Source organism: Schistocerca americana, chromosome 5 (assembly GCF_021461395.2).
Source record: "Schistocerca americana isolate TAMUIC-IGC-003095 chromosome 5, iqSchAmer2.1, whole genome shotgun sequence".
In the NCBI taxonomy this organism is placed as follows: Eukaryota; Metazoa; Arthropoda; class Insecta; order Orthoptera; family Acrididae; genus Schistocerca; species Schistocerca americana.
This window is the reverse complement of record NC_060123.1, coordinates 333222676-333230671: the sequence shown is the minus strand read 5'-3', so window position 1 is coordinate 333230671 and position 7996 is coordinate 333222676. Positions and strand designations below refer to the sequence as shown.

At 45.1% G+C, this 7996-nt stretch overlaps 1 pseudogene; it reads right to left on the bottom strand.

Moving 5' to 3' along the window:
* Positions 1 to 239: 239 nt before the first annotated feature.
* On the bottom strand, positions 240 to 357 carry LOC124616951 (annotated as a pseudogene).
* Positions 358 to 7996: the final 7639 nt, after the last annotated feature.

Here is a 7996-nt window from a genome sequence, read left to right as displayed (position 1 = left end):
GAAGGGGGAAGACGTATAAAACTAAACTAAACTCCTCCCGCACAGGTAATGAAGGCCAAAAGGCACCGACCGGCCGCCGTGTCATCCTCAACTTACCGGTGTCACTGGATGCGGATATGGAGGGGCACGTGGTCAGCACACCGCTCTCCCCGCCGTATCTCAGATTCCGAGATCGGAGCCGCTACTTCTCAATCAAGTAGCTCCTCAGTTTGCCTCACAAGGGCTGAGTGCACCCCGCTTGCCAACAGCGCTCGGCAGATCGGATGGTCACCCATCCAAGTGCTAGCCCAGCCCGACAGCGCTTAACTTCGGTGATCTGACGGGAACCGGTGTTACCTCTGCGGCAAGGCCGTTGGCCGGAAAACGTGTGGCAGAAGAAAAATAAATAGTTACAAAATGTAGCAATAGATGGCACTGTAAGCATCATAATTTAATATTGGTCGACTGCAAATGACGAATCAAATAACAATGCCTCGGGTGTACGTGTGACGTTAAACAAACTGTACTACTCAGTGTGCACGGGTGTACAGGTGTGATACTGTCAGTTACATTAGCCCATCCACCACGGCAAAGTCATATGACATCGGATGTGAGAAATCGGTTTTTAAATGTCCTGAGACCAGAAACTGCATAAAATGCACCAATCACATCTGTTTTTAGTTGTCCTGAGGCCAAAAACCGCATAAACAGCATCAGTCACATCACTTTTTGATTGCCCTGAGGCCATAAACCGCATATAAAGCATCAATCAAAATCAAATCGGATTGTTAATTTCCTTGTGACTGGCGCAAAATATGTTCAATATGCTGTCCACTGTTTTCTGCAACAAGTTGAAATTGAGAAACAGCATGTTCCACAACTGATCGAAGTGTTTCCGGGGTCACCTTCAGGATGTGTTGCGCAATGCGTGCCTTCAATGCAGCTTACATTTGCAATCGGAACACTGAACACAGTATCTTTCATATAGCCCCACAGCCAGAAGTGACAAGGATTAATATCAGGTGATCGGGACGGCCAGGCTGTAGGGAAATGGCGGCTGATAATTCTAGCATTCTCGAAATAGCGTTTCAGCAGCTGCTTAACTGGATTTGCAATGTGCAGAGGTGCACCATCTTGCATGAAAATGATCCCACCCACACATCGACGCTGCTGGAGAGCTGGAATGACGTGGTTGCGCAAAAGACACTCATAGCGAGTACCAGTGAAGGCACAGGTAACAGGACCAGAAGCACCTATCTCTTCGAAAAAATATGGTCCTATGATAAATCGTGCCGTAAACTCGCACTACACACTGACCTTTTCAGGATGTAGTGGTACTTGTTGATCTTCGTGTGGATTTTCCGTTGCCCCTATTCGACAATTCTGAGTATTGACATACCCCCTCAGATGGAAGTGGGCTTCGTCTGTTCACAAAATCTTCCACAGCCGATCATTCTCCACTTCCGTGCGAGCAGGAAATTCTGAAGTTAAGGTCTCTCTTGCTGGCAGGTCAACAGGAAGCAGCTCGTGCACATGGGTAATTTTGAATGGATAGCAAAGAAGGATGTATGGTAGGATTTTACGCACTGTGCTCACGAGTATGTCCAATGTGCGGGCAATTCTCCGTGCACCACACGTTTACACACCGCCACTCGCCGCCTCTTGCATTGCTGTGGACACTGCTTCCACTGACGTCGAATCAATTCGTTTCCTCCCTCTACCAGGTTGCGCACCAAAAGAACCCGTCTTTTCGAATTTCCGAATCATTTTCTCCAGACCCACGGCAGTAATCGGACCAACGCCTTTTTTTAAAACGTTTCAGTGTCCGGAACTTCTGCAGAGCGACGTGTGCACAATCATAATTCTTGTAATACAGCTTTACAAGCAGAGCGCGATCCTGCATTGAGACAGTCACGGCGAACGTCTCTGACGCGAAGGGAGGGAAAACAGTGTACCCGGCGTGTTTATACCAACTTCAATGGGTCGTTCGCATGACAGATATTTCATTTACGTATTGTGACACATACAGTACCATCTATTGATCAATTTTCACACTATTTTTTTTCTTCTGCCATACGTTTTCCCCCTTCTCCGATAATATTCCGTTGCAATTTGACGCCATTCTGACCAGTGGTATTATTTCTACAGCATTTTGGAAGTTAAAAATTAATTATAATCACTCTGTACATTCAGTCAGGAAGGCGGAGCGGATAATAATTTTTTAATTGCGTTACTGTCTTTCGTCGTACTGTTCACTGCAAAAGTTCCACCTACCTCAGTACGGCATCATTTCACCAGCCCGTTTCTCTGCATACGTAGGTACTGTTCAGACGCCTAAAAAGCAGCGTTGATGAAAACCGTGTCAGTATTTACTGCTGCAAAGTCCGCGTAAACTCTAGTAGCCAGCTATCCTGTAATATCTTATAACAATTTTCGGGTGGAGGGTGGTTGCTTCATTTCTTTAATAAAGGGTCAAAATTCTGATGCGAGTCTTTTTATTTCCTTTAGCTTTTTTAAAAAAATCCTGCCACTAGCCCAAATTTACGCAACTAACCAGATCAATGTTCTCATTTCACAGTTCATGCACTCCATTTCACATGCAAATCAGCCAGAAATGCGCTTAACTCCGACCCGAGTTATTACGCGATCTCACAGTCAATACTCCGCTACTATATGTGAGAGGCGACGTTACAAGTATTACTGTTCACTTTTGGTGCATCACCTGCGACCAGCTTTGCGAAAGAAGCGGCGACAGTTTCTGTGCAGCCCACCCATCATTTTGCACGACAATGCGCGGGCGCATACAGCGCAAGCTGTGGCCGCTCTGTTCGGTCGATGGGACTGGGAAGTACTGTACCATCCACCATACTCCCTGGACTTAAGTCCTTGTGACTTTGATTTGATTCCGAAGATGAAGGAACCACTTCGTGGCATTCGCTTCAGAACTGTTCCAGAGATTCGACAGGCTGTAGACCGCTCCATTCGCACCGTCAACAGAACAAGCTCTGCTAATGGTACACTGCGCCTTTCACATCGCTGGCAACGGGTTCTACACAGTGCTGGTGACTACTTTGAAGGACAGTAACAGGTGCAAACGTGTAACTCTTTTGTATCGGCTGTGAATAAATAGTTCCCGCTATTTAAGGTCCAACCCTCGTACATTGTTTGCTCTTCAACAAAATCTTTCTTTTGCTAACCGTATGCCTCCTAGTAGTTAGAGTCTGTAGTAGTTAGACTCTTTTTATTTAGGTGGCTGTTGTTGCTGCTTGCTGTAATTGCCATAGTTCCTGTGATGAATATTTTCTGTGAGGTAAGTGGCTCATAAAAAAATGGGGTTCGTGACTGAGATGAGTTTAGGCACTTAACAGAGCTGGATGTAGTTTCATATTTCTTTAATTTCATATTTTTGGACTTATATTATTGTTAGGATTTCTTGCAATTCAGGGCCATTCTTTTGTGATAATTATTGGAAATCATGTTGTCGCTGTATAGCAGTCAGATTGCGTTGGGCTTGTAAATTGTGGGTAATAAACGAATAGTTGTCTTTGTCAGAGAAAATTCTGTAGGCCAATGTTTAAATGATAAAAATAATTCAAGTTCCTTCCCCATACCTGAAAACCTCAGTTTCTGCTAGGACCAGAGCGATATCGACTTTGAGGAAATGTAGCTTCCATTTAGAGCACGTGCAGAAGCAGCTCACGAACTATTAATTCCTCTCTATTGCAGTGCTCTGTGAACTGCTCAGCCGACCACGCTGTGGGGAATCGTCAATGTTCAGTGGTCGATGGGGGAAAACCGATTCAGGAACTAAAGATGATAAAGCAGATTTCTTAGAATTTACGTGTCTTTATCATGCCCATTGCTACGATTGTGAAAATGTCGTTACCAGAAGATAAAGCGACCACTCATATAAACCCAGATAACGCCAAATGGAAAATCTTTTCTGTCAGTAGAAAGACAAAGGTAACAGTCTTCGCTTTATTTAACCAAATACACCACAGAGGGTCAGATCCCGATTAGTGGAGAGACACATTCGGCTGTCGAGTGATTCCACTGGAAGCGACAGTACAAAAGGGTTTGCTATGCAGACAGCAGCTAATAGGAGAGTCTGAAAGTGTGATTGGCTGGTGATTTACGCCGATAAAATTTTTTCGGACTGCCGCCGCTTCCAATGGTTGTATATGCACGAGCGTTTGGTCTAGTGTTCCTCGGCCATGGCCAAGCCGTAACTGACAGTCGTTTACTGCTTTTCAATGGCCAGGAGAACTCGTAAGCAAGCTAGTGGGTATATAACAACTTTACGTTGTATATAAAACACCGCTTCAGAAACTGTTAAGATATGTTTTGGTTTCCACTGCCTGTTATATATACACATCAAAAAAGTTTAGCATCACCTCGGTTTCGAAAGATCCTGAACCTGTACAGAAAATTGGAATAGAGATCAACATAAACATCATTTCCGCCCATTTTATTGCTCAAGAAAACCACAAATTGCATGTTATACCACCATACAGCTAGACCTTCAGAGATGGTGGTCCAAATTGCTGTATTCACCGGTACCTCTAGTATCCAGTAGCACGTCCTCGTGCATTGTGCATGCCTGTATTCGTTCCAGACGTTCATCAACGCACTGTTGGTCCAGATTGTCCCACTCCTCAACGGCGATTTGGCGAAGTGTGATTGGTGTGTCACGTCGTCCATAAACAGCCCTTTTTAATCCATCCCAGGTATGTTCAATGGGACTGATGTCTGGAGAACATGCTGGTCACTCTAGTCGAGCGCTCGTTATCCTGAAGGAAGTCACTCACAAGATGCGCACGATGGGGCGCGAATTGTCGTCCATGAAGACGAATGTCTCGCCAATATGCTACCGATACGGTTGCACTATCGACCGGAGGATGGCATTGACGTTTTGTACAGCCGTTACGGCACTTTCCATGACCGCCAGCGGCGTACGTCGGCCCCACATAGTGCCACCCCAAAACAGCAGGGAACCTCCACCTTGCTGCACTCGCTGGACAGTGTGTCTAAGGCGTTCAGCCTGACCGGGTTGCCTCCAAACACGTCTCCGACGATTGTCTAGTTGAAGGCTTATGCGACACTCATCCGCGAAGAGAACGTGAGGCCAATCATGAGCGGTCCCTTCGGCATGTTGGTGGGCCCATCTGTATCGCGCTGCATGTCGTCGTGTTTGCAAAGTTTGAGTCATAAGACGACGACCGGTGGCTGCACCAAAAGCAAGCAATATTCAACATGGTGGCGTTGCTGTCAGGGTTCCTCCGAGCCATAATCCGTAGGTAGTGGTCATCCACTGCAGTAGTAGCACATGGGCGGCCTGAGCGAGGCATGTCATCGACAGTTCCTGTCTCTCTGTATCTCCTCCATGTCCGAACAACATCGCTTTGGTTCATTCCGAGTCGCCTGGACACTTCCGTTGTTGAGAGCCCTTTCTGTCACAAAGTAACAATGCGGACGCGATTGATCGTCTAGGCATGGTTCAACGACAGACAACACGAGCCGTGTACCTCCTTCCTGGTGGAATGACTCGAACTGATCGGCTGTCGGACCCCTTCAGTGTAATAAGTGCTGCCGATGCATGGTTGTTTACATCTTTGGGCGGGTTTAGTGAGATTTTTGAACAGTCAAAGGGACTGTGTCTGTGATACAATATCCACAGTCAACGTCTATCTTGAGGAGTTCTGGGAACCGGTGTGATGCAAAACTTTTTTTGATGTGTGTTCATTGAACGTACTCAGGTTACCTGCATTATAACGTAGCAGAAAGGTTTATTAGTAAATGTAGATATCGTTACAACGGAAGAACATTTAAGAAATCGCTGCAAGACTCAGACGTGCCTAAGGTTATTGTAATGTAAATATTTCTTAAATGTTCTTATTGCAGTAACTATCTTCTCTAATGGAAGTCTATTACGTAAGACCAGTAAGCTGAGGGTGATCGTGAAAATTGAACCATTTCGTAAAAGCAGTTGAGATGGTTCTTAGATACACACACCTTAAACTATTAATAACTGTGACAGCACAATTCAGAAGATGAATAAATTTTCCTTTACTTTACTACTTGATGCTGCTGAAAGCCTGAGAAGATTTTATTCATCTGATAGAAGTATTTTTCGATATACAGGAATCTTACGAAAGTAGTGCTTGGTTCAAATTTCACCCCGGCGAAAACGGTATTTGTTAAATTTCATGTGACGTTATCAACTCATCTGAAATATTCTAAAGTTTAAAGATATTGTATTAGTGAGTTATCTGGACCTGAAAATTAACATGGTAATGCATTAGAAACATTTCAAAGCACGGTGTCACAGGACACCGAATATTTTAAAGTCCATTAGTCACAGATCATGAATGCCAAAAGTATGTCTGATGCAATTCTACAAAGCTTATGTGCAATCCAAGCTCTTTTGTGTACGAGGGCGTTCAGTAAGTAGTGCAACGCATTTTTTTTATGAAAGATGGTTGATTTTACATAGGATTCAAATACGCTATATTATTCCCCACTCTTTTGGCTATAAAACCCTATTCTTCAATATAATTTACGTTCAATGCGAATGCCTTAGGCCTGGGAGGGCCTATTCTCCCGCAAGGTACCACTCAACCGGTCCACGTCGCAGAGAACATCTTGCTGTATCAGTAACCTCGCCGTCATCTAGGAACTGTTTCCCGTGGCGTACTTTGGGAAAAACAAATGGAAGTCGGAAGAGGCGAGACCCGGGCTGTAGTGCGAATGAAAAAGAACAATCCAACGAAATTTTCTGGGTTTCTCTCGGCTGAGCAGACTTGTCTGAGGCTTTAGGCTGTCACGGTGAAGGAGAAGTTTGTTTTGCGTTTTTGTGGCGACGAACGCGCTGAAATCGTTTCTTCAATTCCTGATGGAACCACAATACACTTCAGAGTTCATCGTTGTATCGTGAGGGTGGAATTCGAACAGAATAACCCCTACAGAGTCCCACCAAGATCGTCGCCATGTCTTTACCGGCTGAGGCCGTGGCTTTGAACTTTTCCTTCGGATGAGAGGTGGTGTGGCACTACTCCATGGAGTGCCGTTTTCTTTCGAGTTCGAAATGATGACTGCATGTTTCATCACCTGTGACGATGTTCGACTACAAATTCTCACCATCAGCCTTGCAACGCTCCAGCAGTTCCGCTGTGCCGCTCTTTATGGTCTTCTGTTAGGTGGCGAGGAACCCAGCGGGCACACACCTGTAAGAACCCCAACTGGTGGACGAGTGTGTCAGCACACCCAACAGAGACGTCGAGTTCTGCAGCGAGGTGTTTTATTGATCTGTCGGTCTGCCCCGAATGATAGTGTTCTCTACATCTTCAACCATACTCCGCAAGCCACCTGACGGTGTGTGTCGGAGGGTATCCTGAGTACCTCTATCGGTTCTCCCTTCTATTCCAGTCTCTATTGTTCGTGGAAAGAAAGATTGTCGGTACGCCTCTCTGTGGGCTCTAATCTCTCTGATTTTATCCTCATGGTCTCTTCGAGAGATATACGTAGGAGGGAGCAATATACTGCTTAACTCCTCGGTGAAGGTATATTCTCGAAACTTTAACAAAAGCCCGTACCGAGCTACTAAGCGTCTCTCCTGCAGAGTCTTCCACTGGAGTTTATCTATCATCTCCGTAACGCTTTCGCGATTACTAAATGATCCTGTAACGAAGCGCGCTGCTCTCCGTTGGATCCTCTCTATCTCTTCTATCAACCCTATCTGGTACGGATGCCACACTGCTGAGCGGTATTCAAGCAGTGGGCGAACAAGCGTACTGTAACCTACTTCCTTTGTTTTCGGATTGCATTTCTTTAAGATTCTTCCAATGAATCTCAGTCTGGCATCTGTTTTACCGACGATCAACTTTATGTGATCATTCCATTTTAAATCACTCCTAATGCCTACTACCAGATAATTTATGGAATTAACGGCTTACAGTTGCTGACCTGCTATATTGTAGCTAAATGATAAAAGATCTTTATTTCTATGTATTCGCATTGC